Below are 10,256 nucleotides of genomic sequence, written 5' to 3'. Positions count from 1 at the left end.
GTCTTTGAGACTGGTGAATCCTTTGTGGATAGCATCTGATTCTGAACATACCACATCATAAAGTAATGACCTCCCGGAGGATGTGTATCTGATACTGTTGACGGGTCTATATTTTCATTACTGTTACCAAGACGATTCCCATAAAGAAATGTCACGGTAAAGAAACTGGAACCATGTTATTTAGTAATATGCACAATGTTCAAACTCAAAGACAGAGCATTTCTACAAAGTAAAGAAACCAGCTGTTGCATTTCATAATTGTTGTGGGCGCCGAGGTCCCTTTTGAAATTACAGAAAGTCAGGTTTTCAATTAACATCAGTTATTTTTTTTGGACAAACTACTAGAGAAGTTTCGTCCCCGGCAACCAGAATGCATTTTCAGAGAATTCTGCTTCTGTAGAAATGTATGAATCACTGTGCTGTGCAGTAAGGATGAACATTCTGCAGGCCTACAGGCCAGAAAAAGCTGTTTCGTATTAGTCTTGGATATGAGCGATCATCTCTTCTGTGTTGTATTTTACTACCATACATCAAGAGAGGTCATACATTTGGACAAAAAAGTACAACTTCTTTTAATCCTATCCAACACATTCAACTGATGACAACACTTACCATTTCAACATAATTACAGGCCCAGTCCAAGTCATATTTGTTATTCTAGATCAGGGCATGTCTCATAATATTGCCTTTTTCGGTAAGTAGCTGAGAATGAAAAGACTGAGAGAAAAATAACATTGGAGATCAATTTGAGCCTGGGTCAGTGTTCCGTTACAAACTGTGATTTTCACCTTCTTGTTGTCTATGTGCCACGCCATGTCTCTCCTTTTCTCAGATAGTCATCGGCAGTTTAAATCGTGCGGAACAAAATTGAATTTGCTTTTACACTTAGCCTTGAAAATTGGCTTACGTTATCTGTGTTATAGTGTAAACAATGATTGGGTTTCAAAATTTCAGCTCGGCTCGTCTGTGGGCTCCAGTCCTCTATGGAGACGAGTGATTAACTAACTGTGATATGAGGATGAGGGACTTTCTGGACAACGGAAACGAAAACATGCGTAACCCCTTGGAACGCGAAGGAGAAGCCGTATCCGGTTTCTCCTCTCAATTCTGACTGAAGTTATATGCGTTGATACAGCCGACGGACGTGGCCTGTGTATTGCTAAAGAGGAGGACGACGGTATAGGACCTATTGTTGATGATCAGTAATGAGCCAGTCAAGACAGCTGGGCTACTTCAGCAGCTGCTCAGACAGTCATTCAACCTGCAGCCACGAGTCCCAGTGGGGAGCGATCAGAATGGCTATACCACAGGGAGGCTGCATGCACTGTCTCTCCAAGGAACAGTGAAAAGGGAATCCCATCATTCTCACAGCAATAAAACATTTTATGGGCAAAAATAGAGAATCACTGGAATTTTTCTCTCCATATTTCTGGATAACCACACTGACTGAACAGACAGAGTCTTAGTGCTTTAACGACCAGAAAACAATGCCAGTAAGTGGTCTGCAATAAATGTCTGATGGAAATAAATGACGGTCTAACTGGGAAAATATTTCAGCGACATGCAAATTCTAAACATATCACTGATGCTGTGAATTCGTACATGTTTGTTGCATATAATAACAAGCTAAGAAAAGGTAACGCATCGTGCCAAACAACAGCTCTTCGCTGTGGTACATTCACAATATAACATGCCCCCTTGGGTCTCATTGCTTACATTTTGTATTTCACCTTTATTTAACCAGGTAGGCTAGTTGAGAACAAGTTCTCATTTACAACTGTGACCTGGCCAAGATAAAGCAAAGCAGTGAGACACGTACTGTACAACAACACAGAGTTACACATGGAATAAACAAACATACAGTCACTAACACAGTAGAAATGTATATATACACAGTGTGTGCAAATGAGGTAAGATAAGGGAGGTAAGGCAATAAATAGGCCATAGTGGCGAAATAATGACAATTTAGCAATTAAACACTGGAGTGATAGATGGATGTTTGTGTACAAGTAGTGATAGGGGGAAAAGTTGCTAGTTACATAGTGTGATATTATTTTGGATGATATGAACCTGAGGGGGCTGAAAGGGGGCCGAAACTGTGGACATATTTTAAAGAGATCTTAAAACACATTTTCAGTGTTGTTTTCATCAGGGTGCTTTTTAGTGTCAGTTTGTGTCATTCTTTTGTTTTTTAATCTTATGTTTGTTGTGTAGTAAATATTTCACCTTTTATTTTCATCCCCCCCTGTAAAACACATTGCATGTCTGAAATGTGATGTATAAATAAAGCTTGATTTGACAATATCACAATATTATTTATACACAAGTCGGCTGTACCTGCAAACTCCAGTATTTTTCCTTCATAGCTTGTTCTCCATCTTTTTTTTAAATAAGGAGCAAATTTGTTTTCAGCACTTTTATTTCCATGACTGATCCAAACTTGTTTTCTCATGGCTCTCTCTTGTCCCTCTGCAACAGACATATGGGGAGCAATGTGTTTGGAGCATCGAATCGCACTAACATTTCAGTATCAAATCACAATACATATAGAATCGTGAGAATCGCAATACCTATCGTATCGGGAACAAGGTATCGTGATAATATCGTGTCGTGAGGTCCTTGGCAAATCCCAGCCATATATACAAGAGTGTATAAGAAAGACAAGCGACACAGTAGCCTATGTGATTACGGTAAGGTGTGGGCTGTGGGCACTCTAGGGTTAAGTGTGTGTGTCACTGTTAAAAGCCAAATGAGTCAGTCAAACACCCCCAATTTAAGTCCTGATTTCTCCTGTTTTCCAGAACCCGCAAATGAACAATCCCCCACATTCACCTCTCAGGTTCTATTCATTTATTTATTTGTGTTTTGGAGATGAAAGAAAAATAGGAGGATGGAGTGAGGGAGGAGGTAGAGAAAAAAAAGCTGGTTCAATTTCACCCTCGGTTCGTTTACACATCCGGACTCAGTCATGAAGAGCCTGAGAGACGACGCGGCACAATAGCAGCAGCAGCGAGAGCTGCGAAGTGCATTGCTGATGAAAAACATAAAAGACGCATTTAATTGGGCCCATTTATCCAGTCAGGTAGGCCACTCCCCTTTACCCCACTGTGCTTGTGTACTGTACAACTACCACAGCACCGGCTTCTCCTGTTCCATGAATTGTGTTTCTTACGGGAAGTAGGCTGTAAAGTATAGGCCACCGGAATAATTACGGCAATTTATGATCAAAGCTAGAACAATGTCCAAGACAAGTACAAGGTGACATCGGATAGCAGCACATCTGATGATACGCGGGGAATCTGAGATTGCCAAAAGGTGCCCTGCCAAGGTAGAGGCTGCTGAGAGCTGAAACCGCATCACTACACTTTATTACTGAAAAACAAGCGTCTGGAAGTCACTCACACAGGTACCAATTATCCCTTACGACGTGAGTATTACCTTGTGAACTTGGAGTGAACTCAGGTGCCTGTGTTGTGTGATCTACGTCGCACAGGATATGATATGAGGTCAACACACAGATGTTGTATAAGGAGCTATTGTATAGCGGCTGTATGGCGGTAAAGTGGATTATTAAAAACAGTAAAAACATGTGGTCGGTTTGATTTATTTCCAGGTGCAAAGATGTAGTAGAGATCACGTCAAGAGACACATGTGTGTTATCTCAATATGGATAGATTGGATTGACATTCATTCATTATACTATAGCTTGATCACGTGACCTAGGCCTATACTTCAACATTCTTTCCCCCATATTCCATGCATCAAAATTACCCATTCACTCTGTCTCTCTCCAAACCTTTTTCAACTTTAAGACATAACAGGCTGACTGCTGTAGCAACCCTATCTCTCCTGTACCCCTCAACCCTATCTCTCCTGTACCCCTCAACCCTATCTCTCCTGTACCCCTCAACCTTATCTCTCCTGTATCCCTCAACCCTATCTCTCCTGTACCCCTCAGGCATACGGTATCTCCACTCTCTACAGTCTGACTACAGTTCTGAGATTGGTTTAGGAAAGATACATGTTCAGATCCTACACTGCTTATGCATTGGCTGTGGTTTCTTGAGAGAGAATTAGGAAGATATATATATATATACACACACACACACACACATATATACAGTTGAAGTCAGAGTTTACATACACTTAGGTTGGAGTCATTAAAACTCGTTTTTCAACCACTCCACAAATTTCTTGTTAAACTATAGTTTTGGCAAGTCGGTTAGGACATCTACTGTTCATGACACAAGTCATTTTTCCAACAATTGCTAACAGACAGATTATTTCACATACAATTCACTGTATCACAATTCCAGTGGGTCAGAAGTTTACATACGCTAAGTTGACTGTGCCTTTAAACACCTTGGAAAATTCCAGAAAATGATGCCATGGCGTTAGAAGCTTCTAATAAGCTAATTGACATCATTTGAGTCAATTGGAGGTGTACCTGTGGATATATTTTAAGGCCTACCTTCAAACTCAGAGCCTCTTTGCTTGACATCATAGGAAAATCAAAAGAAATCAGCCAAGACCTCAGAAAAATAATTGTTGACCTCCACAAGTCTGATTCACCCTTGGGAGCAATTTCCAAATGCCTGAAGGTACCACACATCAATATGTACAAACAATAGTATGCAAGTATAAACACCCTGGGATCACGCAGCTGTCATACCGCTCAGGAAGGAGACACGTTCTGTCTCCTAGAGATGAACGTACTTTGGTGCGAAAAGTGCAAATCAATCCCAGAACAACAGCAAAGAACCTTGTGACGATGCTAGAGGAAACCAGTACAAAGTATCTATATCCACAGTAAAACGAGTCCTATATCGATAAACCCTGAAAGGCCGCTCAGCAAGGAAGAAGCCACTGCTCCAAAACCGCCATAAAAAAGTCAGACTACAGTTTGCAACTGCACATGGGGACAAAGATCGTACTTTTTGAGAAATGTCCTCTGGTCTGATGAAACAAAAATAGAACTGTTTGGCCTTAATGACCATTGTTATGTTTGGAGGAAAAAGGGGGAGGCTTGCAAGCTGAAGAACACCATCCCAACCGTGAAGCACGGGGGTAGCAGCATCATGTTGTGGGGGTGCGTTGCTGCTGGAGGGACTTGTGCACTTCACAAAATAGATGGCATCATGAGGTAGGAAGATTATGTAGATATATTGAAGCAACAGCTCAAGACAGTCAGGAAGTTAAAGCTTGGTCACAAATGGGTCTTCCAAATGGACAATGACCCCAAGCATATTTCCAAAGTTGTGGCAAAATGGCTTAAGGACAACAAAGTCAAGGTATTGGAGTGGCCATCACAAAGCTCTGACCTCAATCCTATAGAACATTTGTGGGCAGAACTGACAAAGTGTGTGCGAGCAAGGAGGCCTACAAACCTGACTCCGTTACACCAGCTCTGTCTGGAGGAATGGGACAGAATTCATCCAACTTATTGTAGGAAGCTTGTGGAAGGCTACCTGAAACGTTTGACCCAAGTTAAACAATTTAAAGGCAATGCTATCAAATACTAATTGAGTGTATGTAAACTTCTGACCCACTGGGAATGTGATGAAAGAAATAAAAGCTGAAATAAATAATTATCTACTATTATTCTGACATTTCACATTCTTAAAATAAAGTGGTGATCCTAACTGACCTAAGACAGGGCATTTTTACTAGGATTAAATGTCAGGAATTGTGAAAAACTAAGTTTAAATGAATTTGGCTAAGGGGTATGTAAACTTATATATATATATATATATATATATATATATATATATATATATATATATATATATATATATATATATATATAGGATAGAGAGAGAGCATGAGAAAGAGATGAGAGACAGAGAATGAGCACGACAGAAAAAGAGAGACTGACCCTTCTTGGCATGTGGACAACAGTAGAGGAGTACACTACGTGTCAAGGTGTGAAGTTTTGGGGAACCCCAGCAGACAGGAGTAATCATGCAGACAGAGGCACTGTGCAGGGGGGAACAATCCATGTGTTGTCGTCCTCTTGTGTGTCCAGGTGCTTTAAGTCTATTAATTCATGCCATTCAAATGCACCTGCAAACAGTACAGTGGATTGAATGGTTCTCTTGTTAGGGCTTGTGTTGTTTCAGAGGCGTGGTACTATGGTGCAGGTGTGAAATATGCAGGAGGTCATTGGACATGGGCCTAGACTAGAGGCAAAGCTAAATTATTCGATATTGAGAGCTAGGAGCCAATGACAATAGTTAGCAGTCACAGCGAGCCAAGTTTGCTTACTATAGAGCACGATAAACTATAGTTTTAAACATTCAGGCTTCTATTCTATTTCATTCGGATACTCACCTTTCAGAAGTCCTCTGTTGCTCGCCTTAGTAGCATCCCTTCGCTTCACAACTTCCAAGTATCAATAGTAACAGTAGTGAAATCAAGTTCACAACTCCAAGCCTTCGTGAACAAATATACAGGTATCTGCCAAAATGAAGGAAACACCAACATAAAGTGTCTTAATATTGTGTTGGACCACCACAAGCTGCCAGAACAGCTTCAATGCATCTTGGCAGAGATTCTACAAGTGTCTGGAACTCTATTGGAGGGATGTGACTCCATTCTTCCACGAGAAATTCCATCATTTGGTGTTTAGTTGGTGTCTCAGGCGCCGCTCCAGAATCTCCCATAAGTCTTCAATTTGGTTGATGTCCGGTGACTGAGACACACAGACACACCCTCTCAGCTCCTTTGAGACCATCTTTCAAAGTCACTGAGATCTCTTCTTCTAGACATGGTAGATAAAATAATGGGCCACTGGGCATTTTATACATGACCCTCAGCATGATGGGATGTTAAATGCTTAATTAACATTTGTGCTTAACCGTTCAATATATTTTGTTTCCTTCATTTACTGAGGCCTTTCCTATATTCTGGCGGCTACATGTGGTCCGTTGTTCAACATGAGAGGCGCGTGGGGAGATTGATAGAGATTATGAGTGGGAATTCTTCACAATGACTACCGGTGTGCCAGCCTATCACTTGAATGTCACGGTCATCCCCTCTGTGTGGCAGTGGCATAAACGGTGTCATGCTCTCAAAGGCTACTATCAACGATTCATTCATCATCTTTGAGTGAATCATGTTTGTACTATGTTTGTTAATAGGCAGTTGACAACTTGCATTCAGCAAGGCTCATTGAAAACCTGCCATTATAAACAACCATGTGTGGCTGTCTTTGACTGACAATTCCATAATGATGCCTGCAGTTGTTCTAGAGAGAGAGAGAGAGAGAGAGAGGGGGCTGACTGGTCTGGTGGAATCCGCAAATAAAACAAAGAAGCGTTTAGATATTATTGCCATGGCAATGTTGTTAGAACTAGGCCCAGCTTCTCCCAACTTGTTGTCCCCATACCATACGTTCTATGACATGACATGCTTAGGGACTGCACCCAGCAGTGACATCATGAAAATCCCTCATCTCTTTCCTCCAGGTAGGTGGTAGGCAGGCATACCAGGCAGGTGGAATGTACCCATTGTCAGACAGCTAGTACTCAGTAGGTAGGACTGTAGGGGGAAGGCGATGGGCTGGGTAGATACAGCAGGCTGGAGCTGGCCTGGAGCTAGGCTGGTCTCAAAGCCCACCTCAGTACGTGCCTGTCAGGCAGCTTACCCCTGTGTGGTAAAACAGCCTGGAAGAATTCCTCCTTGGTCCTCCCCTCGTTCCCTGCCTGAAACAGATGCATATCCTTTTTGATGTGCGGCGGGCCAGAGCAGGATCATTTGATGAATGATCTCCTCCTCTTCATATGTTCTAGTCTTCCCCCTCTACTGAGGTAATGGTCTCCCGGCCTGTCCCGTCTCACTCTGACACGACGAACAGACAGGATAACATAATAAACCTTAATGGATTTATCCCAGCCGAGATGTTGTAGTAATAACGTCTTCAGTATCATATATCAACAGCGAGTAGAAGTAGCGAGGCTACACGATGTGTGTTTACATGACAGCGGCCAATCATTTGTCATTAACCCCCAGGCTGATGTTATCAAGTCTTTTCATAGTGATTTATGTCCACTCTGGATGACATCACTACACTAATTCATGACGGGAGCCAAAAAAAAGTAATAGGATCACATAGCTACAGTGTAAACACCGTGGTGACGATACTCCGATAAAGAGAAACGATCATTACGCAACTACAGCTGTCTCCACAACACCCCTTAATGGACCGCCAAGCTCCAAGACTTACTTAGTATACTGTATTTAGCCTGGATCCTGATCGATGTCATGCAAATGACCATAGGAGTTGGCTACACAGCAGAAACAGATCTGGAGCCAGGCTAGCCTACTGTATTATGCTGTTATTATAGTCATCTCTCTAGACCATGTGACCAGGATGCTATGGAGTCCGTATGGACTTGATCTGGGAACAGAGACATAAGGATGACAATCCCCCCTGTCCCATTTTATGACAGGCTGGAGTTGGCTTTGCTTTGATTCATCTGTCCAGAGTCCCCAGACATCCTGGTGTATATACCATTGTATTGCATTTTGCAGAGAAGAAGAAGAAGAAGCCTATTTTTATAATGGCTGGCTTTGAATGGGAACTAGAACCAGATGGGGGGAAATTGAAGTTAAATGCAGCTGGAATCCATGTAAGTGGCAGAATCTTTTGGCGATGGAGAGGGGGTGTGAGGTCATCATATGTGCCACGCATGGGTCACTGTGCATTTCTATGGACTGGAGAATCTCTGGGATAGCAGAGATATTGGTGGATGTGCTAGAGGAGGAACAGATCATTATTTTCACATCAATCGCAAATGGCATTACAGTACATTAAGCCCGCTGTACTAAGGCATCTTGTTACATTGCCAGTTGATCAGCTGGCCACTAGTTATATATAAGTCCTTAGATGTTACTTGAGTTGCATTTTTCCTTATTGCATTTGCCTCCATTCTAGTACATGCAATGCCAATTTCTAAACTGCTTTCAAAGTAGATATCCCACAGTATAGCACCTCCGGTCAAGTCTAGCATTTATGGAAATCTCAAACTGTACTGTACATAAAACGGTCTGGAAACAGTTTCAGCAAAGTTGTTCTACAGTTTTAGCCAAGATAACAAAAAGTAAAATGGTGAGACTGTCCTGACGATGTGAGACTGTAATTCAAGTCAATATGAAGAAGTGATATAGGTGAGTAGAGTAGACAGACGAGGTGAGTAGAGTAGACAGACAGACGAGGTGAGTAGAGTAGACAGACAGACGAGGTGAGTAGAGTAGACAGACAGACGAGTTGAGTAGAGTAGACAGACAGACGAGGTGAGTAGAGTAGACAGACGAGGTGAGTAGACAGACAGACAGGTGAGGTGAGTAGAGTAGACAGACAGGTGAGTAGAGTAGACAGACAGGTGAGGTGAGTAGACAGACAGGTGAGTAGACAGACAGGTGAGTAGACAGACAGGTACATGGCACAGTAACATTAGTAGAAGCATTAACATCTTTCTAGTAGTATATTTGGGGCTGGCAGCCAGCCATGTTGTAAAGGAATACTCGTTGGCAAATTTGATGAAATCAGAGATGACAAAAGTTCAAAGCCACATCTGATTAAAGGTAGAGCCATCTGAAAAATTGTCTCGATTCTTCATACAGATGAAAAGGAGTGATAGATGGTATAATCACTTCTTATACAATGTGTGTGATCCATCTAGAACATCACAAGGGTTGAAGGGAATCTGCAGTATAACTCTGCACACCTGAATCCCCCCCCAAGAGAACTACACCCCCTCATTCCCCCAGAGAAAGTTAAAAGGACAACCAAAATGTAAGGCAAGCTTCCCAATCCCTACAGCATTCCTTCATTTACAGCTAAAAAAAAACAACAGCACTCCCTTTGAAGAGGTATCGAGGTCCGAGCTTGATTATCATTTGAGATTGAACCAGGTCTGGCAACGCGGTGTAGAAAAATGACTGCTGGCAGGCAGGTCTATTGGTTACGGACGTCTCCATGAGGTGGCTTAGATGGAATATCCAGGGTCCTCCTGTCTGAGAGGGGCGACTTAAGGCCATGCTTTTACCCTGTGTGTTCCACTTTCACAGGGCCCACGCATCTGGGCCACAGCTGGGAGCTGAGACGGTGTGTGTGTGTGTGTGTGTGTGTGTCAGAAACAGAGACGGAGGGAGAGACAGAAGGAGAGAGATGGAGCACAAGGGGGGCTCTTTACCGTGATTGAGCAGTGAGCACAATGTACCGGGTCTGAGAATATTAAAAACGAATGGAAACT

The sequence above is a fragment of the Oncorhynchus clarkii genome, chromosome 10, assembly GCF_045791955.1.
Source record: "Oncorhynchus clarkii lewisi isolate Uvic-CL-2024 chromosome 10, UVic_Ocla_1.0, whole genome shotgun sequence".
Lineage (NCBI taxonomy): Eukaryota > Metazoa > Chordata > Actinopteri > Salmoniformes > Salmonidae > Oncorhynchus > Oncorhynchus clarkii.
Note: the sequence above shows the minus strand (reverse complement) of the source record.